The 25,315-nt window shown below is 35.8% G+C and overlaps 1 protein-coding gene and 3 long non-coding RNA genes across 6 annotated transcripts in view; 2 read left to right on the top strand and 2 right to left on the bottom strand.

Annotated features, from left to right (window-relative positions):
• LOC106164374 (uncharacterized) overlaps positions 1-25,315 on the bottom strand; it is a 629,853-nt gene that overhangs the window by 145,508 nt on the left and 459,030 nt on the right. The window lies entirely within an intron of this gene.
• LOC147762095 (uncharacterized) lies at positions 1,045-3,704 on the bottom strand. The gene is made up of 2 exons (XR_015334154.1): positions 3,338-3,704; positions 1,045-2,964 (listed from the first exon to the last, which is right to left on the bottom strand). It is a non-coding gene; the product is annotated as an uncharacterized LOC147762095 (long non-coding RNA).
• On the top strand, positions 10,775-11,298 carry LOC147762094 (uncharacterized). The gene is made up of 2 exons (XR_015334091.1): positions 10,775-10,856; positions 11,195-11,298. It is a non-coding gene; the product is annotated as an uncharacterized LOC147762094 (long non-coding RNA).
• Positions 16,456-22,842, top strand: LOC147762093 (uncharacterized). Its single transcript, XR_015333951.1, has 2 exons — positions 16,456-17,112; positions 21,666-22,842. It is a non-coding gene; the product is annotated as an uncharacterized LOC147762093 (long non-coding RNA).

Raw genomic sequence — 25,315 nt, 5'->3', positions numbered from 1 at the left:
TGCAATGTGATTATAAAATAAAATAGCAAATGTGATGATTTGAGGTTGTTTGTGTAGGAGGTTGCAAATTACCTATAACTGTTATCTGAAAAACAATATATACCCATACATGACTTCTCCTTACTATCAATGCCAGATGTAGATTACTCCTTACAATGGGTTTCTGGAATGGGTTGTTGTTATCAAAACATTTGACAATGTCCTAAATCTTGCCACATATCATGTATTGTACACTTGGATAAGACATAATGCTGCTCTTGATGCTGTCTTTCACTGCCTGCATCTTCATGGTAAGGGTACTCTGGAAAAAGAACAATATAACTGAAAAAACTGAAAATTACACCGAAAACACTGGCAAATCCCATGACATAAAATAGTTAAACGTTAATAATTTTGTCAAATCTTGTCCAATGTTTCTAAAATTTGTACAAATGATGCTTAACAATAATTTAAATATATGTTGAAATTTACAACAGGTGACTATATACAACTTTTTCAATAGCAGTATATGAATCAGCTGTGCAACAATTTTTTGAAATGGAATAATATCTGTAATTTAAAAGCTGGAACATAATTTATATCTTATTTTCTAACACAGAAATTTTAATTTTCTGCATAAAATGAACCCATTACCTGTCTCTCAATACATGTGTGTGTTAAATTGACAAGCAATCTTTACAGCTTCATGAAGGCCATTGCCCAGTGCACTACCTGACAACCCATTTCTTTGATATCCATCTTCATTCTAAGTAATACTTACTACACCTTCCTCATCACTGTTATCTCTACAGTCATTGTTGTGATCACATCTTCATTCTAAGCAATACTTACTACACCCTTCCTCATCACTGTTATCTCTACAGTCATTGTTGTGGTCACATCTTCATTCTAAGCAATACTTACTACACCCTTCCTCATTACTGTTAGCTCTACAGTCATTGTCCTGGTCACATCTTCATGATAAGTTGATAAAGCAGCCATTATCACATACAAACATATATGGAGGACATGTGTGATCCACAGGAAGACAATAAAAAATACATCTTTAAAACAATCTACTTTATTTTCAAGTGTCTTAAAAACTGTTCCTTCAATTTCTTTGACAAAGCAATAAAATATCCGAAAGATTTATATAAAAATTCTTACATCAGTAGCAACAAAAAATCACTCAAATATCAGGTATTACATTGAACAAGATGAAAACTTGCTGAAAGGCTGTAATTAAGCAGCATTACAGATTCAAAAACTCACTGAAATATGTAAAAATCTAGAAGACAATGCAATCTACTTATGACGATTTATGAAACTCTATTGTTATCTGACCATCTTGAAAATAAGTCTGGAGTCATTGTGTTTTTTTTTTTTTTTTTTAGTATAGTCCCGTGTCTCCTAGTACAGTGTAGTAGTCTGGAGTCATTGTGTTCCATTGTGGCAGTATAGTCCTGTGCCTCCTAGTAGTGTAGTAGTCTGGAGTCATTGTGTTCCATTGTGGCAGTATAGTCCTGTGCCTCCTAGTACAGTGTAGTAATCTGCAGTCATTGTGTTCCATTGTGGCAGTATAGTCCTGTGTCTCCTAGTACAGTGTAGTAGTCTGGAGTCATTGTGTTCCATTGTGGCAGTATAATCCTGTGCCTCCTAGTACAGTGCAGTAGTCTGGAGTCATTGTGTTCCATTGTGGCAGTATAGTCCTGTGCCTCCTAGTACAGTGCAGTAGTCTGGAGTCATTGTGTTCCATTGTGGCAGTATAGTCCTGTGCCTCCTAGTACAGTGTAGTAGTCTGGAGTCATTGTGTTCCATTGTGGCAGTATAGTCTTGTGCCTCCTAGTGCAGCATTTTAGTTTGGAGTCAGTATTCCATTGGGGCAGTATAGTCCTGTGCCTCCTAGTACAGCGTTTTAGTTTGGAGTCAGTATTCCATTGTGGCAGTATAGTCCTGTGCCTCCTAGTACAGTGTAGTAGTCTGGAGTCATTGTGTTCCATTGTGGCAGTATAGTCTTGTGCCTCCTAGTGCAGCGTTTTAGTTTGGAGTCAGTATTCCATTGTGGCAGTATAGTCCTGTGCCTCCTAGTACAGTGTAGTAGTCTGGAGTCATTGTGTTCCATTGTGGCAGTATAGTCCTGTGTCTCCTAGTACAGTGTAGTAGTCTGCAGTCATTGTGTTCCATTGTGGCAGTATAGTCCTGTGCCTCTTAGTACAGTGTAGTAGTCTGGAGTCATTGTGTTCCATTGTGGCAGTATAGTCCTGTGCCTCCTAGTACAGTGTAGTAGTCTGGAGTCATTGTGTTCCATTGTGGCAGTATAGTCCTGTGCCTCCTAGTTCAGTGTAGTAATCTGCAGTCATTGTGTTCCATTGTGGCAGTATAGTCCTGTGTCTCCTAGTACAGTGTAGTAGTCTGGAGTCATTGTGTTCCATTGTGGCAGTATAGTCCTGTGCCTCCTAGTACAGTGTAGTAGTCTGGAGTCATTGTGTTCCATTGTGGCAGTATAGCCCTGTGCCTCCTAGTACAGTGTAGTAGTCTGGAGTCATTGTGTTCCATTGTGGCAGTATAGTCCTGTGCCTCCTAGTACAGTGTAGTAGTCTCGAGTTATTGTGTTCCATTGTGGCAGTATAGTCCTGTGCCTCCTAGTACAGTGTAGTAGTCTGGAGTCATTGTGTTCCATTGTGGCAGTATAGTCCTGTGCCTCCTAGTTCAGTGTAGTAATCTGCAGTCATTGTGTTCCATTGTGGCAGTATAGTCCTGTGTCTCCTAGTACAGTGTAGTAGTCTGGAGTCATTGTGTTCCATTGTGGCAGTATAGTCCTGTGCCTCCTAGTACAGTGTAGTAGTCTGGAGTCATTGTGTTCCATTGTGGCAGTATAGTCCTGTGCCTCCTAGTACAGTGTAGTAGTCTGGAGTCATTGTGTTCCATTGTGGCAGTATAATCCTGTGCCTCCTAGTACAGTGTAGTGTGGAGTCAGATGATGGACTGGAAAAGACAAAAAAAGTCAATGACTAGGGTTTTTCCTCAAGATCCAGAATATTAGAATTACATCAAATAAAATGCAAAGAAATATTTTATAAAATAAATTTACCAAAAAAAGTATTGTTGTAAGTCAAGGCTGAAGCATACACTGTACCAGTAATGATAATAAAGAGGAGGGTTTATGGTGCTTTCTGAAACTCGGGATGGTAGTGCTAGTTCACGTAAGTGGACACTCCATGGGAAGTTTTAGTTGTTCATAGTTAAGTTCATATATTACTATTTCGACAGATGACTCAAAAGAAACAAGAAAAATGCCCACTTAAAATAAAAATTATATTAGAAGGCATAACGTCAGCTCTCCAATTAATTATCTCACCTTCATAAGCCATTGGGTAATTACAGAAGAAAAGAGAATGGAAAAGTAGATGATGGCTTGCAATCGTGTCAGTTCTCCAAAAACACTTTTAATCTACAGCGTCAAGGTTCTGCAGCACATTGTAAAATCTTCACCAGCACATTGCATCGTGATGTGAACAGTGAACAACTGACACAGTCGATACCATATGTATCCGTCACTTTAGATGTCTCATCCTGAATTCACCGATAAAGTATGTCAATAGAATCTATAACAAAACCATCTAAGAAAAGTGTCCTGATGTATGGTGAAACTCAGTGTGCAGAACGTTTGATGAAAATTCCGACTTTTCAACGTCACTCTTTGCCTAGTCTACGCCATATAAATATTGTTTAGTATATAGATGGCGCTATGCAAGAGGTGAGACTTAGGATTTGTAAAGGACTGCGGCCAGTATCAGCAACAGGTTCACTGCGATATTCAGTAGAAAGACTCAAGGTCGAGTGCTTCAAGGAAGTGTCAATCTGATTGGTTTAAAGTTAAGGAAACAATACAGGAACCGTCCAATGAAATTCTTTTATACAATAATTATTCCTGTTTATTGTTTTAGTAAACAAAGCAAAGAGACAATGTCTACACAGTCGCTGGTAAGTTTTATTTTTATTTTTATTTTTTATTCTGTAGCAAGTTCAATGTAAGCCCACACAGCGCCTTTTTACCTGTTCATGATTTTTTATGTGGTTAATTTTTATTCTTAAAAAATTCATGTCACACGTTTTGCTGATCATTCTGATACAGTAATGGTACAAATGCATACATCACAAACTACCAAATTAAGATACAGAACTCCATGATTTGTATCTTGTTTAACATGATTTCATTTATTTATTGTACATATTGCAGATGACAGCAGATATGGGAATTGAAATTAATAAAGAAGAACAGTGTGCTCGTAAGTTGTGTGTGTGTTTGTATAATCAGACTGTATGTGTTTTATAATACAATATGGGCCTAAAACTACTCTTGCAATTATTTTGTTGTTACTAAAAATAAAATAAAACATTTTATTTGCTCATAATATGAAAATAAGATATATATCTTTCTTTATTCACATTAATTAAAGGGATAATAATTAACTCTTTGCATGAGATCTATATTTTACAATAAAAACATTGTGAACAACTCATATATAATATAATATAATATAATATAATATAATATAATATAATATAATATAATATAATATAATCTGTTTTACCTCAAAAACAGACGTTATAGCTATTATTCTATTATCCACGTGAACTCCATAGATGGCTATACTCTGTAATATGAGATTATAACAAACAAAAAAAAAAAGACTTTTTAGGAAAAAAAAAAAACAAAAAAAACAGGGACTAACTTTTAATGTAGAAATGGATTCATTAACCATTGGTAAGTATGGGAAAATTGTTGTTTACCCCAGGAAAATTCATTTTTTGGCCAAGACGAACAGTTATTATCCCAGTGATCAATTTGAATGTCTGTAGTGTAAATATCAAAAAGATATATTGATAGGTAAAGATATATTGTGATATTTATTCTTTTTATTTTTAACAGCCATGGCCACAGTCAGAATTGTTTTAAAAAACAATTTATTGAAAGCAAAAGTGGTGGGCAGGGGAACTGCCCTCGGGGGATGGGACCCCCAGCGAGGAGTGAACCTGTCAAGGTTCACTGATATGGGAGTCCCATCTCTCAGGGCAGAGAATCTCCTGCCCAAGGGCTCAAATATGGTATGGAAATTCATTAAGCCACAAAATGTAAGTATGAAACTTTTTTTTTTTTTTACAAAAATAATGATCTGAGGTAAAAATGATAATCTTTCAAATTGAAAAGAAAATTTAAAGTCCAATACGTTTAAGTGTTTATTTATTCATACCTTAATTCATTTCTTCTGGTGTATTTCATTTATCATTTATTATATATATATATATATATATATATATATATATATATATATATATATATATATATATATATTAACATTTTACTTTTCATTTTAGACATTGACATATCATCAAGTAATTTATTTGATTGTTTTTTTTTTTTGAGCGTTTGTTTGTTTGTTCGTTCGTTCATTTATTTATTCATTCATTCATTCAGCCTTATCACCTTGGGTGTGGCTGGACATGGGAGCCTGAACCCTTTAGGAACAGGTGCCTCCAGGTGACCACCAAAGACAGCATGGAAGTGACCTGTACTTGGGGAGAACTGGACATGGAAATAAAAGGTGCTTGATCTTATAATTCTCTCTCATATAACCAATGGAAATCAGAGGTGAATTAATCTTTAAATTTTTTCATTCATAACATATTGAAATAATTATGATTTGATCCAACAATCCTATAAAGTATAACCTGTGGGAAGAAATGAAGAAATGGTCCTTTAATATTGCCAAATACATTTTGGACTATATTTTAATCTATATCATAACTTGTGAATAACAAATAAATGTGTCATCTTATTCCAGAGTGGAACAACATGTACAAGCCTGAAGTCCACACCAGTGGTAAGTCTACAACATTGCTCTATTCAATCAACTTGATGCATTTCTTAATCTTTTAGCAAGGATTTATTAAATATAATTACAACAACACCCTGACTCTCAGGGTGCAAGTCTGGACCCTCAGGGGCTGTTGACAATGAATTCGGAGACCTAGCTAATGTGCACTTTCGTACTCCATGGAAACTCTCACTGAATACAATCAGATTTACAGACTAACACGCTTCTCTTTGTCTCCAACATACTCCAACATACTCATAAATTGGTATTCCTTAAAATTCAATTCTGTTGTTGAATTTGTGTTCCATTTTTTCCTTCAGTTGATGTCAAAGACACAACAACTACTGTGACAGAGCTCGTGAAGGAGAGAGGTAAGATAGAATAGAATAGGTCAATAGAACAGGTATCAATTTATGACACTGATGACATGTGATTGTGCATGTACACACACACACACACACACACACACACACACACACATTCACACACACCAAAAGGTACTGTACTTGCATGCATGTTGCACAAGCAAAGTCTGGCCTTTGACAGACTTAAGGAGATACTTTATCTTCTGAAAAATTAATGCTTTTGCTGTGTAAAGATTGAACACATACACCCCATTTCCATAGATTTTTAGATCGATCTATCCCTGTGGGGAGTCTCACTAGATTACTGTCAGCTTGGCCGGCTTAAGCGTCTGACTGCCCCGCCTACTAAAAGCTGTAAGGGGTTAATTAACTTTGGTGCACGCTCGTCTGACTGCAATTTATCATGAACCCCCAGGGAGTTAGGTTGATCTAAATTTTAATCCCTGGATTGATCTAAATCTCTGGGAATACACCCATAGTGTTGTTTGAAAATTCAATTCTGTCCTTTCACTTGATACCAAACTGAAAGACAAGAACAAAGTAACACTTGTAAAGACCCTAAGTATTGAGCAGATAGGTAAGACAGGAATCTCAGTAAAATAGTTATGACTTTTAATATACTTATGAAACATGCATGCACACACACATACTCTAACAAACACACATACACGCACATACACACCACAAGCATGTTGCTCCAGCAAAATCTTTAGCATACTTAAGAAGATCATTTATTTTTAAGTCATTTAAATATTTGAATGTGTCTTCCATAAATTGTAATACTGAATCCTATCTGAACATGCACAGATATGGAATGTTAAGTTTTTATTTGATATCATTTTTTCTTTAGCCAATATCAAAGACACAAAGAGTGTGTCAGATGCTGAGGGCATCAAAGAAAAAGGTAAGACAATAAGTTTAGGACAATTTAATGGGAATTCATTTAATACACTTAAAAATGTAAACACACACAGATGGACTGTAGGGGGGAGACTCTCATGCACAAACACTGAGTTCAAATTCACTGTTCAGTGATCTAAATCTTTGAATGGGTTTTCGACTATGTTAAATAATGTATTGAATTCTTGTTGTGCACAGGTATGAAATATTTAATTTGTTTTCCTGTTTTTCTTCAGTCAGTATCAATGACACAACAACTGTGAAAGCAGACGTGAAGGAGAGAGGTAAGACAGTAGGGTCAATAGAATAGTAGGGTCAATATTTATTGTACCACCAGCGTTAGCGCTGGCGGTACACATGGTTTCGGTCCCGTCCGGATCGTTCCGCCGGCTCCGCCGGACGGCTACCGTTACCGCTTCTCCTCCTAGACGGTAAGGGCCCCCGTACCCATCTCATGGATTTAGGTCACCTATAATCTCAACTCGTTCCACGTAAAATTTGGGCTTTGTCGGTATTGGGGTCTGGGTGTGGCACTCATTACAATGCACCCTTGTCTAAAAATGGCAAAATTAAATGCTAATTATCTACCCTACGGAAGGAGTTATGGGAAAAATTTCTATAGACGGCTTTCCAAAAGTCATATGTGTAGATTTCAAATATACCCTTGGATTTGACCTTTGACCTTTACTTCAAGGTCAAATGGGTCAAAATTTTCAAAAAAATGAAATTTTTTACGAAAAAAAATTTTTTTTGCCCTGTTATTCAGACACTACACAGACTTAACCAATAATATTATTGGAAAGTGTTACCCTTCAGGTCATCTTTCATCTCCATGAATTTGGGGTCAATCGGTGCATTTTCACGGGAGTAGCGGCCATAAGATACCGAAACTGAAAACTGTCTCTAATTCGGGAACCGTTAATGCTAGAGACCCATTCTTTTTTGCATTTTGTAGAGCATGTAAAGCCCAACACTGGAGGTGGTCTCGGTTTTTTTGTATTCCATACGGTTTTCGAGTTATGCTGTATCAAAAAGTACATATTGGTGGTAAAAGCAAAATGTGCAGTACGGTAATGGATAATAAATTTTGAACTCTGGAAAAATAAAACATAAGGCTTGGCAAAGCAGACAACTTGTGTTCAAAAATGACATTATTTCATCAAATTTGAACTTCTGAAACTTCAGAGCACCTCCTATTTCAAGAATTTTGACCAAAATGACATTTTCTTTATTTTAATTAATTTTTTCTGTGCGAAATTTAAGGCACATTATGGTAACTCCAAAATTATAACATTTAGTCCCTTATATCTCCAAAACTGGCAGAGATAGGTCCAAAGTTACTATTGAAGTTGAATAGGAAGTCATATACTGGCAATCTTACTGTGACCTTGAAATTGACCTTTGACCTACTTTTCACCATGAACTGAACTTTGCAAATTTTGCTTCCCTTTTATCTCCAAAACTGGCAGAGATAGGTCCATAGTTACTATTGAACTTGAATAGGATGTCATATACTGGCAATCTAAATGTGACCTTAAAATTGACCTTTGACCTACTTTACACCATGAACTGAATTTTGCAAATTTTGCTTTCCTTTTATCTCCAAAACTGGCTGAGATAGGGCCGTAGTTACTACTGAATTTGAATAGAAAGTCATATACTGGCAATCTAAATGTGACCTTAAAATTGACCTTTGACCTACTTTTCACCATAAACTGAACTTTGCAAATTTTGCTTCCCTTTTATCTCCAAAACTGGCAGAGATAGGTCCATAGTTACTATTGAACTTGAATAGGAAGTCATATACTGGCAATCTAAATGTGACCTTAAAATTGACCTTTGACCTACTTTTCACCATGAACTGAACTTTGCAAATTTTGCTTTCCTTTTATCTCCAAAACTGGCAGAGATAGGTCCATAGTTACTATTGAACTTGAATAGGAAGTCATATACTGGCAATATAAATGTGACATTAAAATTGACCTTTGACCTACTTTTCACCATAAACTGAACTTTGCAAATTTTGCTTCCCTTTTATCTCCAAAACTGGCAGAGATAAGTCCATAGTTACTATTGAACTTGAATAGGAAGTCATAAACTGGCAATCTAAATGTGACCTTAAAATTGACCTTTGACCTACATTCACCATGAACTGAACTTTGCAAATTTTGCTTCCCTTTTATCTCCAAAACTGGCAGAGATAGGTCCATAGTTACTATTGAACTTGAATAGGAAGTCATATACTGGCAATCTAAATGTGACCTTAAAATTGACCTTTGACCTACTTTTCACCATGAACTGAACTTTGCAAATTTTGCTTTCCTTTTATCTCCAAAACTGGCAGAGATAGGTCCGTAGATACTATTGAACTTGAATAGGAAGTCATATACTGGCAATCTAAATGTGACCTTAAAATTGACCTTTGACCTACTTTTCACCATAAACTGAACTTTGCAAATTTTGCTTCCCTTTTATCTCCAAAACTGGCAGAGATAGGTCCATAGTTACTATTGAACTTGAATAGGAAGTCATATACTGGCAATCTAAATGTGACCTTAAAATTGACCTTTGACCTACTTTTCACCATGAACTGAACTTTGCAAATTTTGCTTCCCTTTTATCTCCAAAACTGGCAGAGATAGGTCCATAGTTACTATTGAAATTGAATAGGAAGTCATATACTGGCAATCTAAATGTGACCTTGAAATTGACCTTTGACCTACTTTTCACCATGAACTGAATTTTGCAAATTTTGCTTCCCTTTTATCTCCAAAACTGGCAGAGATAGGTCCATAGTTACTATTGAACTTGAATAGGAAGTCCTATACTGGCAATCTAAGTGTGATCTTGAAATTGACCTTTGACCCACTTTTTATCATGAAGTGAACCCTGCTAATTTCTTTCTCTTTTAACTTCAAACTTGACAGAGATAGGTCCATAGTTACTCTTGAACTTGAATAGGAAGTCATATACTGGCAATTTACTGTGACCTTGAAATTGACCCTTGACCTATCTTACAAAGAACTTAAATTTGATTGTACCATATATATTTTTTGCAATAGTTTAAAAATTCTTGTTGATTGCATTTTTACAGCTTGTCAAGCACAAAACTGGTGGCTGTGTCCCTTATTTTGTGTATGTGGGGGTCTATACGAATGCGCTTGCTCCAGCTGGTGGTACAATATTCGGAGGCGGTATCGCCTCTCTGATCCTCTAGTTACACTGATGGAATGTGATTGTGCATGTACACACACACACACACACACACACACACACACACACACACTCCTTATGTTGTGCCAACACAGTTTGTGCTTTTGGCAAGTTTAAAATAATATTGGCAGAATTGTTTATTCCAAATACTGGTAAAAGTGTTTCATTGAAGCTTCATACATGAAATATGATGTTGCACTGACTCAGGGGCGTAACCAGAACATTTAAAATTGTACGCACAGATTTTGAAAATTCACAGGTACGATTATATTCCGTGAAAAATACACTGAATTTATGGAGAATAATATCATGGTTGGCTCAAAAAATTGTACGCACAGTGCATCCGTGCGTATGCCTGGTTACGCCCCTGACTGACTTATTGAACATTTTATACTTTTGCCTCTTAGTAAGTAATATTGTTTTATACATTTTAGCTCCAAAGAATAGCGGCCCATCTAGGTGGAGGAGGGTATTGAATCTGTTCACGTCTTGCTTCAGACGGAGGGCACGAACATAAATGGTTATTATTATAATTATTAATTAATTAATTAATTCTAAACACTTCAGACATTAAGAAATGAAGAAAAGTCAACAGTATTTTTAAAAGAATAGATTTATTATACATTTACAGAGAAGTTCTTTTTGTTTGTCTCTTTGTTTTGATGGTATCATAACTAAGTAAGCTTTCAGTTTTTTAGAGGAAAATTATGTCAAACAGTACATGAAAGCAGTAATTATATGATAGTAGCAAAGAGCTGGTGGTTGTAGAGTTACTGTCAACATCTATTTACACTATATTTAACTGAATACACATTTTAACTGAATAATATTTTAATATTTTCAGCTTTTATTTTTCAGGGTCGTCAATGCAGAACTATCATTGCCTCTGTAGAAGCCAGTTAAAACCTGCAAAATGTCATTCTCTTAATTTTTCAATAAGATATTAAATTTTTGTAATCAAATGAGTTTTGTTTTTCTTTCTTTTCTTAATTGAGGGTACCATTAGGGAGGGGTGATCACAGTTCACAGGAAATAAAATCATTAATTTACAAATCACAGTAAACAAAACTTTATGTATATCACACCAACAATGCTAGTTGAAAATCCTGAAAATTACAAGACTTTATTTCACGAAGGGCAAAGAACAAAAAGCCGCATTTACGAGCCACAGGAATGAGGTGCTTCATGGATCATGCTAAATAATATGGACATTTCACGCATCTCAGGGAAATAAAAAGTGGCTTTAACTGGTAACAAAATACCCAGTGGGACTCTTTTAATTAATTTTTTTATCAGATTCTTTTTTCAATTTTTTTCTATTAAACCAAAGAAATAAACAATACATGGTACAAACTTTTAACTTCATTCAAATACATTCATGAACACTCATGCTCGCACACATATACCCTACCATATGGTTCAATTACGGACAACACTTTCGGTTTTATATTCCAGTATTTTCATGTTTAAATCCAATAGATATAGGCCTATAGTTAAAACTCCTAGGAATTCACTTGAAAAGTAAACTTGCTTTAGGCAAAAGCGGCTTTCTAGATCACTTGCAACTTTTACAGATAATGAGCCCGTTTTAATTAACTCTTATACGTGTAACATTGAGAGTATTTTTAAAACCTTTATTGCATCTGGTGGCTACAGTGGAGGAACGGGGAAAACACTCCAACGTTATTAGCGCCACCGGTAAAATAATTGAGAGAGATCTCTCCCAACTGGATGATATCTTGAAAGACAGAATGGAGAAAACAACAAAACGAATTGTGGGGATCCCACCCACCAAAAAAGTTCTCTTTTCAAATTTTTTATCCAGCAGACTTCTGACTTTTAAGGGCAGTAAATGGTTTTAAGTAGTTTTTTGTCTCTCTTTAATTCCACTTTTAGGCCTAGTTCATGTTTTTTATTGTCCAGTGTTTTATCTTAGTTTTATCTCTCAAAGGATAACAATTGCCGATATTTATATCTAAATATTTTTATTGGCTTAATAAATACTTACTTTATCTTATCTTAGTTGTACTATTGCTATAGCCATGTTAAATGTAGGCCTATTATCATAAAAAGTACTGTAAATAGCGGCAACTTTCTTTTTTAACACAATTCCTTTTCTGTCATTTTTCAAAATGATTAAAGGATTTAAAATCTTTTAAAACACCCTGCTGCGGTACGATATTTTTATCTCTTTTACACTCAGTACGCTTTGAAATATGTGCTCGAAGTAGCTAAATCTCTTTACTTTTCTCGTCCCAAAAACGTTACCAACGCTCTCAGATCAGGTCTATCCTTTTAAAATAAAATGATCTATTGTATAAAATATAACATGAGTAAAACATGAGTAAAACCAAAACGCCATACTTAAATCAAAATTCTCCCCCCCCCATACGCCCCCTTTCTACTGATACCATACAAACTCAGCGTGTGTAGGAGTGTGAAAACTAAAGTAGATCAAGTTCACGGATAGGATATGCCATGTAAGGGGAGATAGGTTATATCCTTTTGCGTTTCTTTATTCTGTCAATTTTGAGAAGAAATATCAGTGTCTTGTATTACATTTAGTCAATATAAATTTTAAAAAAGTCAATTTTCCTCCCTCTATCACGTAATTCGTCAGATGTAATAAAATACAGCATTTCCCCCAGAAAACCTTTACCCCCATTTGTGTGAATGCAATGTGCCGTCTGCAGAGCTCAGCGTCTGCCACCACGCTGGATGCTCGCGCTTCCCGGGAGCTGAACAGTTAACGCGGTCTGAAAAATTTTAGGGAGAGTCAGATGAAATAGAGAGGAACCGTGGCATGTATAAAGTTCTACGTGTTGAAGCTGGAGATGTGGGCTAGTTTAACTCTTTTTTTAAAAAGTTCTCAATATACTCTGCCTTTCACCAACCCTATGCAACCGAAATATTTTGCTGGCATCTGGATACATTTTCCACTTCTGTCTCCCCCGTAAAACGGTCCATACTAAAAAATCAATAATCGTAATTTTATACAGGCAATTGACCTACTTTTATACCCATGCAGCTATCAACGAGTTTTATGGCTGTGGAGTGAAAACGTGATACACGTCTGTGATATAAAAAAGTTATTACTAATTACACAATTTACGATCAGTGCATATGACTCAAAAGTGTTCCGATTTGTGAGCTTAAGGGGACATTACTTTTTGAAAGTAATGAAAAAATTGGAAACAAGCCAAAATAAGAAAAAATGCATTTTTTCTCTTATATGCAAATTAGGTTCCTTGAAGTAATATATGACTGGCCGGAAGTGATGTTCATATCAGAGATTTGTAATGATGATGATCTTAATGATAATAAATGATGCTTAAAAAATCTTATTAAAGTTTTCAGTTGTCATCTGGTGTGAAAGAATTTTTTTCTGCACTAACACAATCTTTTCACAAGTGAAAAATAGATAGTAAACTGCATACGTCTCAGCTTTTGGGTGAAAATCGCACGCCTTAGATATTAGGTGATGATTATGATGTAAAAATATGCGTGTCTAAGGCTTCCATTAAAATTTTGACTGCATTTCTATTTATCTGGTTCGACAAAGGTGACTTTTACATGGATATTTTCTTTCTCTTTTTTAAAGCGAAAACTAGGCATAAAAGTCAAAATATTTAGAAGTAAAAAGATTTCAAAGTTTAAAATCTTCTTGGTCACTCGTCGTGGTGGTTCACGGGGAAATTTTAAGACATCTTACATTTGTATAAATTGATAACCATCCGATTACGCGCTTTTTAATGATATTCGTGATACACAAGTAAATTACGCTCAAACTTAAAACCGCCTTGACTTGTGGCAAAATTACATTTTACATTAGACAATTAAATTTTTGGCTTGTGTCAAATTGTGTTTTTTTTTTTTTTTTTTTTTTTTTTTTGTCTTCTCTTACTGTTTAAGTGCGGAAAATAGGCCTGTTTGTTGTAAATAAGCTCAAGTTTAATATAAGCAACAAGTAAAGTCTTGAGTCGTTATTCTCACAACATTTGGATTTTTTACCTACTTAATTTTTTAAACAAAGTCAAGTTGTTACGTTGTCTATGATTAAACTAACAAACAACACATTCCATACATAGATATACTTTATAAACCTGTGCAGCTGCCATTACTTAAATTTGTCATGTCTAGGAATCTCGCTGATGTAAAGAATATGTGTACTTATTTAAATACAGGTGTATATGTGCTTGTCTAGATAAGGTAATCTACATGTAGAGGAAGAAGAAGGTCTTTTTGATATTTCGGCTACACGTAAGACCTGACGAAACACCCCTTGATGTCTTTAATTTTGTCTACGTGTACTTTGTGATAGCCCTGTAAAAATATAAGCATGATTTAATTATGAATTTTCGAAAAAAAAAAAAACTAGTAGAATACTACGCAAAAATAAGTTAATACAAAAGAAACAAATATGATTGATATATCACTCCAAAACTTTTGCTGTTTCTTTCGACAGGATTTGATACGAGGCGGTATATCTATACTACACTAAAGGCATTTTTTTTTTTTTTTTGTATCGAAATACTCTAGATGCAGCAGAATCATCATATCAAAAACACCAAAAAAGTGATAACTCATATCCACCGGAGAAGTGTATTTTCATTTTATTACCGTTATTAGATTATAAATTTAATTCTCATGCCTAGATTACATTTGAAAAGCGTACTGCGCGATGAAATCGTAAACGATTTTCCATGCTTTTTTTTTAAATTTTATTTTGCATCGTAAGTGGCTACGGGCTACGGGCTACGGCGAATACGTTTACATTACAAAACAGTGTTGCTTTTTACACAGATAATAAGGAATTTAATCTCGAGCTGGTCCAACCATTGTACTTTATATCTGCTCATTAATGACAAAATCCCCGCAATACTACTGGTACACAACAAGTAGACTGTCCTGTAGGTAGCTGCAAATCAGTCAATGGTACACAATGCTTTAAGGACTTCTTTAAAGACTTCTGCTGCTGTTACACAGAGACGAAGTAAATATAAAACATTGATGCATGTATCAGACTATCTCAAAAATAGATTATTTACTAGGATAAAATTTTATTTATCATTACTTTTACATTAGACTGAGGTCTCGGTTTTATTCTACCGGATTCCATTGCTGACAAAATCAATACTGGAGAAGACGTAAAGCGGTTATATTGACGTAGATAAAGATATTAAATCCTAACTTGAGCTTTAACTAAAGCGTTTTACGTAACAGACAAGGGGTTAAACTGAACAGATGAACAGGTCCAATAGTGCTGTATCATCCTCACCGATCTTCTCTTGATGGATGACAGCCTGGCCCTTGTGAAAAATATTGAGTTGTTCCCACAGAAAAACGTAAAGCGTGTGCTGGGGTTGCCAGACACCTTTTTTCTAGACCTTCTTCATGCCATTTTCTTTAGTTTTTTTTCTTTTACAGATCTTGTATCAGTGTTCCAACTTGAACATTCCCGGGCCCATCATAATACGTTGATAAAAAACGAATAAAGCAATGAAAGATTGGTGAGGGCACTTTCTACAATAAAACACCAACACTAAAAGTAATAATTAAAGATACCGAAATTTCTGCTCATTGTTTTTTCCCCGTCATTCGTCTTTGTCTAAGCTTGGACCTAAATTTATTATTATAATATATTAAGTTGGGTAAAAAAAAAAAGAAGTGAAAAGAAATAAAAAGAAGATTTTTTTATGTCAAATATATGCATTTTTATTACCATAAGATCAGTATTGGTGAAATTAATCTCATATTGTAAACGGGTAACTTTTAATGAAAAATAAAACGAAATATAAATGAAAGATAGTTGCTGACTGAAAAACCTCACGGACAGGGAAAGGCAGCAGGTATCGAAGACAAACTTCACACCCCGTTTTTATGAGGTAACGGGGTAAAATGCCGAAAACCCCTCAATAAATTTCCACGTATTGACGGAAACCTGTGTGCTCGCAACTGCAAACTGGCGGCAATGCTGTATCATAGCAACCACGAGGGACTGCGAGAAATTGCGTTATCAATGCAGAGAAACAATAGAAATGCACTGAATCACAGCGCGCGCTACCTTGATAATAAGCTGTTCAGACGCCCGTGGAGCTATCAAAACAGATTATGTAGTCCGCCACCTGATATGCATAAAAGCGTTTAGAAAAGCTCTTTCCTTCAATATGTGATGTGGCCAAACAATTTTCACGGTGCATTAAGATAAACAGTAAAAGAATATCCACAATAAATTCGGCAACCGAGAGGTGCGGCAACATATAGATAATTGCGGTAGTATTTATGCCGAAACATCAAAATGAATAGCCCCGCCGTTCGAGCCTTTTAATCAGATTCAGATCAGATTAACCAATCAAAGCAACGGAAAGGGGGTCACGTCACCTTCCCACCAGGCCATGCCATGTAAACAAAGCAGCATGGTCGGCTGTAATGAAGAGTCTGAGGAGGGAGACGCGAAATCTTCGCCAAATTCTCATCTTTCGTGTTGCATGCACATAGAAGAAGGTAGCTAATTAAGAGACTCTAGATACCATCACACGTGTTCGCTGGGAAACTTTTAGAGTCGCAGCGAAACAATGGCTGAAATTTGGCAGCAGAGAAGCCGCTGCTGTTCAGTGGATCCGTACAGTACGGATTTAGATAAGGATTCGACGATTTGGAAGCCAAACCACGATGTCACTTTTCTTGCTACAGAAAGCTAATTAACAAGAAGGGGCTATCTCAGGCGGCAAAGAAGTATGAGAAAGCTGAGAAACAAGGCAGTCCTGCTGAAGAAGGTATGTCAACATATTGTAATTTGTTTTTAAGTCAGCCCCGATCGTGTGATGTTTACATTGTAAGTGGCTGATGTTACATATCAATATGTGCCCAGACAGCCTCAGTGATCTGGCCCACGTCTGGCCCAGATCTGGCAACGTCTGGCAATGTCTGGCAAAAGGTATGGCTTGCCACATGTGGGCCAGATGTGGCAATGTCTGGGCCAGATCTGGCCCAGACATTGCCACATCTGGCCCAGTCCACATTTGCTCATATGGCCAGATGTCGGCCCAGATCTGGCAATATCTGGCAAATGTATGGCATGCCAGATGTGGGCCAGATATGGGCCAGATCATATTCAAATGGGCCAGATTAGGGCCAGACATGGACCACATATGGCCCAGATTGTTTTTTTTTTATTATTTCACATTTGCTCATGTGGCCAGATCTGGCCCAGATCTGGCAATATCTGGCAAAGGTATGGCATGCCGGATGTGGGCCAGATTAGGGCCGGACATGGACCACATATGGCCCAGATTGTTTTTTTTTTTTCTTTTTTTAATTATTTTTAATTATTCAATAAGATAACTATAAAAAAAGACATACAAGATTCAAGATTCAAGTATTTATTCTGTGCTAAAAGCCTAAACAAAATTATTACACATTATATAACCTTGCTGGCAACTAACATGCAACAAATTAAGGGCCACTCCTTGTCTTTTTGTACAAAACAATTTGTATGTTTGAAAAAAAAAAAAAAAAAAAAAACCACACTGCAAAAAGGCAAATATACAGACACTTAACAGGAGGAAATGTCACTTACATACATGTAAAGAAAACAGTTATAACAACAATTTTTTTTTCAACACAAAGCTGCTCATCGAATCTGAATTAACACAAATTACAAAAATTGTAATTAATTATGCATGTACATGGGGGGGGGGGGGGGGATTTGAGGGGGAAATATTTTTGCACACCTCAACCTAAATAATATTATACATTGTCATTTTTAAACTAATTCAAACATATCATTAATAATAATAATCACTAATGAATATAGTTTTGTAATGAATAAATCTTGAATAATGAATGAAAAAACATTCTTTTTTAGATGATGGAGAGTTATAACAAAATTATAAATAACCATGCAGTAACTGTTTCAATTCAACTTGCATGCTGGCTACAGTACTGTACATACATGTAAATTCTGAAAAAAAAAATATGTATACTCCAGCACAGATATAGATGTACAATTAAAAGAGAATTACATGTGCACAAAAACAAACCCCAGTATCAATGCTTTTGAATTAAATCACATCACGAATCAAATCACTCAATGAATTGAACCAGTTTGCAATGCTTGCGCTTTTTTCAAATCCATAACACTAAGAAATGATACACCCGCCTCCTTGACAAGCTTATAATTATTAAAGGAATCAACAATGGAACAAGTAACTCTACCAAGTTAACAAAAGTTCATTCAAATGTCAAGTCCAAACACAACATCCCTTCCTTTCTTGGAGAGAAACGGTCCTTTCAAAACATGTTAATTGACAGTTCAGTCTTTAAAATGTCTTTTCAAACATTTGCAGAATAGCATATGAACTCCAACTTTTATTCCTTAAACCACACTGAAAATTCTCAAAACTAATCAACTCATATCAAATCCCATGTCCTTTCACTACTACTGGTCTCTTCCTTTGCTTGTCTTTACGTCATATTCAAATGTTCCCTTCACTTTTAAAGGTTTCTCAGACGTGTACATGAATAATACTGTTTGTTTTCTGGTCCTCCACAAGAGCCACATTTATTTTTCTTGGATTTCAGCATTCTCCATGTATTTTCATCAATGATATTACAATATGCACCTGAATCTGGTAATACACTGAGATTAACACCTCCTCTATTTCCTCCATGTCTTCTGTGCATTGGTTCCCACACCAAATGTATATGCACTCCTGGATTTTCATGTTCAAAGCTGTCATTTACATGAATAATAGTTTCAGTTTTGCAGAGTTTTGCAAAGTGATCCAACGTTCCATGTTTTCTCAGTCAGGGAGTTTCTACTTCGTTTTTCATGTCTAAACTCGTAATGTTTAGACTGGCTTGGTTTGTCAAATGACTTCAGTTTCATCATACTCAGTTTCTGGTGTTCCAATTTCATTCAAAGCGTTAACTGTCTTATGTATATTCATGTTTCTAACCTGTGTTTGGGAGAGTCCTGAAAATATCTTGTAAGTTGTACACCTGTCCCTGCTGAATACAACATAAGCGCGCGTCTCCATTGTCATGTATTTTTAATTTTCTATCTTTGTTCATTATTCATGCCGTTCGTTGGTTTTGAAAAGATCAATCTTTTTCCGTCAGCGAAAAGTTTAAACTGTCTAGCCATCGCGTCGAGCGTGACCCAATGTCTCCGGACTTCTGTACGGTTCGAATTCCGTAATTTCACATTTTTTCTCCATTTTTTTCAAAGAAACTTGACTCACAGTTTTGCACTAGTGTTTATCCTCGTCGCCAGTGTTGATGCCTTCGAAATAAATCGCACCACGAATCAAATCACTCAACGAAATTGTATCAGTTTGATACGCTTGTGCTTTTTTCATATCCATAACTCTAAGAAACGCTACATCCGGGTCCTTGACCGGCTTAGCATAAAAAGCGGAATCTTACAACAGCGGAACGAGTAGTCCAAAAAAGTTTTAGATCAGTGAATTCATTCAAATGTCAAGTCAAATTAAACAAATAGCACACTTATGAGGGGACTTTGAAGAAAAAAGAGAGAGATAAATTAAATCAAAATTTATCAAATGACGTCAGTTCAATGCATTCAGCTCACTGGTCAATAAAAAATAAATAAATAGAAAATAAAAATTGAAAATGAAAGTACCATATCTGGCCCAAGTCTGGGCAGCATCTGGCAAAATGTGGCGTAAATGCCAGACTTTGCCAGACTTGGCCCAGATCTGGCAAGTGTCTGGCAAAATCTGGCCCAGATATTGCCAGACGTTGCCAGATCTGGGCCAGACGTGGGCCAGATTATTGAGGCTGTCTGGGTGACTGATAAAAGTGATATGAAAGAAAGAAAATAAGAAAATGATAAAAAAGTTTATTAGTGTTATTATTATTTTATTTGTAAATACTTAAAGGTTTTAAGATATGAAACAACTCCTCTCTGTTGAATAAGACCCCATTTCCAGAGATTAGATAGATCTACTTTAGGGGTTCACGCTAAACAGCTGTCAGTGGGGCGGACACGAAAGTTAAATACCCCCTTACAGCTTGTAGTAGGCGGGACGGACATTTAAGCCGGATTATCTGACAGTAATCTAGTTAGACTCCCCGCGGGGACAGATCAATCTAAAAGCTCTGGGAATACAGCCTAAGCTAGCTGTATGTTCTTGCCATGATTAACATCTCATTATTAGTTCATCCATATTTATCATAATTACCATTGCATTTACACAAAATAATGTAAGGCTTCACACAACAAGATATACAAACAAATGTTATGGTGGGATTTTATGAGACAGAGGCTTAAGTATCATGGTAGAATCTTTTATGTTATTTGTGGAGTGTTCCTCCCCCCCAATACATTGCTGCACATGTGCAACCATTAGTGAATATAAATATGTATAGGCTAAGCCCAACTTCAATGAGAATGTATTTTAGGGAATATTTACTGTATCTTGTGAGCCAGAAAAAGTAGGATAGCTTTTCACAGAACAAGCTGCAATGTGATTAATTTAATTAGGACTGTTAGGAATAATCCTTGTAACTTTCCCTTATGAATAGAATCAGTAAAGGTATACATAAATAGTATCAATAAAGAAATACGTTGACAAACAGTATCAATTAAGGAATAATGATAATGAGTAGGGTGACTGGTAGATATAGTTCAGTTTAAAGAGAAGAGTCACTTTTATTCAAGGCATCTGATATTAATCTGGGCAGCAGAATGCTAGTGGGCTCCCTATTAATTATTAGATCTTTAAGCTTGATTAATTTGTCTTAGTTGCAACAAATATTAAACAGTGGGTCTCATTTGCCTATAGTTTGTTACAGCTTAGTTCCTCATAAAAGGAACATGCTGAGCCACTAATACATTGAATCCTATACCTACCCTATGCCCTTTGAATCATGAGGATATATGTAATTATAGTTGTCAATATCACTTGGTGTCAATCATGTGATAAACTCACATGCGACTGTCTTATCTTATTTCATTATTATTCATTTATTTTATAGTTAAATCATAGTGATTGTATATACAATTGCACTTGCAACAATCAAGGCTTTGCGGTCTGCTCTGTATTTGCTAAATCATTTGTGTATCCAGGTATCCAGATGTTTTTATTTGAAATATGTATTCTATGTTGTCTTTTTATTTATACAGGGCAACTGTTTTTATAACTGAATTTTGAGCACATTACTATTTTTAAATATCTTTGTTACACCCACTTGAATATTTATCCAACGTTAAAGTTGTTTCTGTAGTAGTCAGTATCTGCACATTATAATGCACTAATATATATGGTATGAAAAGTAAAATGTTATTTTGCTTCTTTTACAGAACCATCAACCAGTTATACTCTTCCCAAAATACAAGGTCCATCTCCCAAGAAATTGAGATCAGTCTCAGGGTTTGGTATATCAAAGTCACCAGTGCTGCCAGCTATCTGCACTATTTGTAAAAAAAAAGTTGTGGTCACTTAGTCTAATTTTTGCAAGTGTTTTGATATTTAATGGGGAGACACTCATTTTGATGTAATTTTCACATTCATAATATTTTTTTATTGTTTTGTATGTCCTTAATTTGTTTGAGATTGAGCTATTTAATTCCTGCCAGAAGTGTTTTTCAATTTTTATGTTCAATATTTCCAAAAGGTTTTCTTTTGATATAATTTCTTTGGTGGGTTGTTATCTTCGGATAGATTCTGTCCATGTGTTTCCCTTTGTATCTTGCTCAAGACTGTGCACCTGATTTACAGTTCTATTATCTACTAGTAGTTGTTCCAGTCTAAGACTAATCTTTAGACAGGTTTAGTTATAGTTGAAATAATAGGGTAACTGCCAAGCTCAGCTCTAAAAATGGTATTGCTAGCCTGCTTTCTTAGACCTAAAATCCATTTGCAAAATTTTAAGTGTACCTGTTCGAATGGCATTTTATTAATCTTTTTCAGATATGCACAAGAAATGTAGAAAGTTATAATTTCACAGTTTAAATAATTAAGTTGGAAAAAATATATTATATATATATCATAAAAGCCTTGTTAAATGTGAGCTGTTATTTCTTTTAATATGCTGTTGTTACTAGACAATGCTGCAATTAATTGCAATAATCAAACTTCTTTAAAAATTGTACCTCTGCAATTTAAAGATAAACTTGAACATAAAAAACTCAATTATTCTACCTAGTGAAGCACTTACATATTTTTGAAATAATTTTTTGAGCACTTGCCAGCTTCATAAACAGACAGCCCACATGAATACCTAGTTTGTACTATTTATCAGTGTAAAATATTGAGTCAAATAATTTTCAGTGATTATATGCGCTTTAATTCAATGTAACATTACTGAACATACATGTAAGTGATTATATGATCACTATATAGGGTAATAGTGTGACCTGTGTGCGATTGTAGTAGAAGTGGTACAGTGCAGTCTACGGGCTATACTACATATACCTTCTTGCCGTGAATTCACGTCAACATTTAGCCAATTATATAAATACACGTATTCTCCAACTATTTAAATCTTTCTCTCAATATTGACATCGATTTTAAAATCCTAGGACGTATTTTTTTTTATTTAAACAACGCATGGGAATCGTCTATTAAATGTGCAAGCTTCGCATGGAAATTCATTGTTTACATCGATCAGATGTAGGTCAAGTTATCACGTGACCCCTTGCCGTTGCTTTGATTGGTGTAAAGGGTAGAACGGCAGCACTTGGAACTACTCGGATGTCTCCGCACTCGACAGTCGAGGATTGCCGATTGGAACGGCAGGGCTATTCATTTTGATGTTTTGGCATAAATACCATCGCAATTATCTATATGTTGGCGCATCCTACGGTTGCCGAATTTATTGTGGACATTTTTTAACTGTTTATCTTCATGGCACCGTGAAAATTGTCTGGCCACTGGAGCTTTTCACACAATGAAACGATAGACCAGTGTAGGTAAGAGACTAATGTGAGACAATAGGCGAATGTTTACCCGAACGCACATAGCTTCAAAGGAAGATGCCGCGTTACTTGTCCTTCTCTATTTAGGTCCAAGGTCTAAGTCATCGTTTTTTGCATTGTCTTCAAAAATTCATGAAGCCCATATTTTGGGAGAGGGGCAACTGCCGCAATGAAGCCCACGTAATCCTCTAGCTAATTTCATTTACAAGCACACTTACCACATCGTCACCATGATAACAATATAAGCTCTTTCTGTAAAATAGCAAAATGTCTGTCCACACAAACAACTGATTTTGCAAGAATGAAAACATCAATTGAATAACATGACTATAAACCAATGTTATGAGATATGGTATGTTTAACCTGAAGCTAGGGGATGAACAAGGACAGTGAGAAGTCATTCTCCGTAATGGGTTCCTGACTACTTCTCTAGGTCCAACCTTATCAGTAAAATACGTCAGGGGGTGTTCCATGTCAAGTAAGTGTCTCGTCTGTCAAGCTGCAGGCAAATATGACATCAGTGCAAACACTGAATCGCTGAGTAGGAGAAGGGAGGTGGGGGTGGGGGGTGGGGGGGGGGGGGCAACGAGAAATTTACTCACTTGAAGTTGGCCTAGGACTGACTGGGGTCACGGTCCTCGATGCCATGTATCAAGAACTTGTTTATAAATATGTAAGGCGTAAAGAAATGAACTGGGCCCATCATCCTCTTCTCCGCTAAGAACTGACGTGGCTGAAAATGTAAGGGCGGGGTGGGTGAGGGGAGTAAGCTCTATACTCCCCCCCCCCCCCCCCCGGCAAACATTTTTCTCAGCCTACGGTACTTATCATAAAGAAATAAATAAATTTTGGTTTTGAGTACGTGTGGGCTGGAAATAACATTTATTTTTTGGAAAACTTTGCAGGCCAGACTGGACTGTCTTCGTGCAAGATCGATAAGTTTCAAAACATTTCTAAACCGAAATCATAACGCTGGAAATATTCATAATATACGCATCTGCTTTCTCTAAATTTCGTTGTTTGCATCACAGGCTGATGATAAAAAAGGTAGACATGAGGACATTTTTAAATGTGAACGTAGATTATGTGTTGTACTAATATGCGGGTATAGAGTAGACACCGAAACTACACTGGGTTTATTTGTCACAGAAAATCAATGTATGTATTAAAACGGCCAATACATTACCTTTAAAGTAGTTTTTAATACTTCTAGTTATTATCTATTTTGACCTGGGATTTAACATATGTATTTCACTGCGAACTTCATTTATTATCGTGTATTTATTTCTTATTTTGTTTATTTTGTGGGTAATTATCCTGTGCCCTATTCCCTTTTTCTTTCAATCCGGGTGAACACACTCCATGCCATAGAGTTGATGTGTACATGTAACTGAAGGATAGCCTTTGGAGTCTACAATACAAAGTAAAATGTGTCCCTCAAAACAAGGTGAGACTACATAGCTATACTGGCGCAGAGCAGACTTGCATTTTTTGGGGATTTCAAACTCTTTCCTTTGCTCTCAATCTTCTAAACATCTAAACTGAACAGTCCTCCTGCTGACAATCTCCAACCGCAAGCGTAGCTTGGACTTATTTTTAACATGACTAAAAAATGCCTGCTTGTATAGAAATGCAGGACCGAGACTTTTTAATTTAAACACGGGCACCCTAAACTGTAAAAGATATCTGTTTTTTGCACATGCCTATACACTGTATTTACTCATTAATGACGCCTAATTTTAATTTACTCATTTAAATAATCCCGGGGACATACGGCGTATTCATTGTTCGACAGCTGTACTTGATCACCAGTATGATGATTGACGTTTGTTTATATAACTGCCAATCAAGCCATCCACTTCTAATAGCTTTGATTGGCACCTCTCAATCACAGGAAGTAAAAGCTCCTTTGCAGGATGATTGTGATTGACGTTTGTTTAACTAACCGTCAATCGAGCTGTCAAATTTGACAGCTTTGATTGACACCTATCAATCACAGGAGATAAAAGTTCTTTGGCGGTATGGATGTGATT

The sequence above is a fragment of the Lingula anatina genome, chromosome 4, assembly GCF_051362555.1.
Source record: "Lingula anatina isolate TDL-2025a chromosome 4, LinAna3.0, whole genome shotgun sequence".
NCBI classification, from domain to species: Eukaryota; Metazoa; Brachiopoda; class Lingulata; order Lingulida; family Lingulidae; genus Lingula; species Lingula anatina.
This window is presented reverse-complemented; position numbering and strand designations above follow the sequence as displayed.